Source organism: Heptranchias perlo, unplaced genomic scaffold (assembly GCF_035084215.1).
Source record: "Heptranchias perlo isolate sHepPer1 unplaced genomic scaffold, sHepPer1.hap1 HAP1_SCAFFOLD_406, whole genome shotgun sequence".
In the NCBI taxonomy this organism is placed as follows: Eukaryota; Metazoa; Chordata; class Chondrichthyes; order Hexanchiformes; family Hexanchidae; genus Heptranchias; species Heptranchias perlo.
Window position 1 is genome coordinate 100,001 of NW_027139418.1, and position 2,583 is coordinate 102,583.

Sequence of the window (2,583 nt, forward strand, 5' to 3'; positions counted from 1 at the left end):
GTTAATGAGTTGCCAAATGTAAATTTGGTTAATGAGTTGCCACTTCAACTTTTCACTGCGGTTGGTTACAGTTAGTGTTCTCGGGCTTAATAGTCGCCCAAGGGGGGTGATTGTGGGGTAGTGCCCGGGAGGGTGAGCTTTTAATTCGGCAGGAGGCATGTGGGGCCCTGGAGAACTCATCAACCTGTCAGTCAATGAGTTGTCACCGATGCAGTTGGTTAATGAGTTGCCAAATGTAAATTTGGTTAATGAGTTGCCACTTCAACTTTTCACTGCGGTTGGTTACAGTTAGTGTTCTCGGGCTTAATAGTCGCCCAAGGGGGTGTATAGCGGTCGATGGCCGTTGTGGAGTGCGTTTATTGTGGGTTGATTTTGACTTTGCCTCGCTGGTGGAATTTGTGGGAGGCAGGCAAGGGGATTGGTGTGGGTTGGTTGGCCGGAAGGGAGCTGCTTGCATTGGGGTGTTATCCTGACTTTGTTTCGCTGGTGAGAGTAGGCAGCGGCAGGCAGGCAAGCGGAATGTCGTGTGGGGTGCAGTGAGAGGTTGTAATGACGCTGCTTTGCAGCTGACCATGTGCCCTGATTTGTGACGCCCGTTTGGAGGCTGATATCTGAGGAAGGCCGAGGCCGATTTCCTCCGGGTATGGCTCGTTGCGTGCGGCAGGGGGAGGCGCAGCGTACGGTACCGAGCACTCGGAGGTGCGGTGCTGCCCGCCGGAGTGACAGCGAAAGGCTGCGCACCGCTTTCCGCCTGGTAACTCGGCGTCCGTGAGACCGACCGACTCCGCTTTAGCGCCGGAGCTAGAGTGGGGCAAGGGGCACGTTTGGGTACCGGAACGATCACGTTCGCATACCGGGAAGTCGAGTGCCGGGCCGCTGAAAGCGAGCAGGGTGCCACCGCTCGGGGCCCCGGTTTGTCCGTCCCACCCGGAGGCCCATATCTCCGGAAGGCACAGGCCGATTTCCACCGGGTATGGCTCGTTGTGTGCGGCCGGACCAGGCGCAGCGGACGGTACCGAGCACTCGGAGGTCGGGCGCTGCCCGCCGGAGGTACAGCGAAAGGCTGCAAACCACTTTCCGCCTGGTAACTCGGCGTCTGTGAGACCGACCGACTCCGCTTTACCGCCGGAGCTAGAGTGGGGCAAGGGGCACCGTTGGGTACTGGAACGATCACGTTCGCACACCGGGAAGTCGAGTGCCGGGTCTCGAAACGGAGCCGGGTCGGCCCAATTTAAAACGGAGAATAGAGTGCTGCCCTCTGCGGGTGAAAACCTGGAAGTACGTTGGTTAATGATTTCCAGTTCACCCCGCTTGGTCAGGCCCACTCGGAGGCGGATAACTCCGGAACGCCGAGGCCGATTTCCTCCGGGTATGGCTCGTTGCGTGCGGCAGGAGGAGGCGCAGCGTACGGTACCGAGCACTCGGAGGTGCGGTGCTGCCCGCCGGAGTGACAGCGAAAGGCTGCGCACCGCTTTCCGCCTGGTAACTCGGCGTCTGTGAGACCGACCGACTCCGCTTTACCGCCGGAGCTAGAGTGGGGCAAGGGGCACCGTTGGGTACCGGAACGATCACGTTCGCACACCGTGAAGTCGAGTGCCGGGCCGCTGAAAGCGAGCAGGGTGCCACCGCTCGGGGCCCCGGTTTGTCCGTCCCACCCGGAGGCCCATATCTCCGGAAGGCACAGGCCGATTTCCTCCGGGTATGGCTCGTTGTATGCGGCCGGACCAGGCGCAGCGGACGGTACCGAGCACTCGGAGGTCCGGCGCTGCCCGCCGGAGGTACAGCGAAAGGCTGCAAACCACTTTCCGCCGCCTCCCTCCGCGGGCGTGAGACCGACGGTCATCGGGTTTGGTTCCGCGGCTCGAGCAGGACGAGGGGCAGCGAACGGTACCGGAACGAACCCGGTCGCACACCGGGAAGTCGAGTGCCGGGTCTCGAAACGGAGCCGGGTCGGCCCAGTTTAAAACGGAGAAGAGAGTGCTGCCCTCTGCGGGTGAAAACCTGGAAGTACGTTGGTTAATGATTTCCAGTTCACCCCGCTTGGTCAGGCCCACTCGGAGGCGGATAACTCCGGAACGCCGAGGCCGATTTCCTCCGGGTATGGCTCGTTGCGTGCGGCAGGAGGAGGCGCAGCGTACGGTACCGAGCACTCGGAGGTGCGGTGCTGCCCGCCGGAGTGACAGCGAAAGGCTGCGCACCGCTTTCCGCCTGCTAACTCGGCGTCCGTGAGACCGACCGACTCCGCTTTAGCACCGGAGCTAGAGTGGGGCAAGGGGCACCGAAGGGTACCGGAACGATCACGTTCGCATACCGGGAAGTCGAGTGCCGGGCCGCTGAAAGCGAGCAGGGTGCCACCGACTCGTCGGGCCAACTCGGAGGCTGATATCTCAGGAAGGCCGAGGCCGATTTCCTCCGGGTATGGCTTGTTGCGTGCGGCAGGAGGAGGCGCAGCGTACGGTACCGAGCACTCGGAGGTGCGATGCTGCCCGCCGGAGTGACAGCGAAAGGCTGCGCACCGCTTTCCGCCTGGTAACTCGGCGTCCGTGAGACCGACCGACTCCGCTTTAGCGCCGGAGCTAGAGT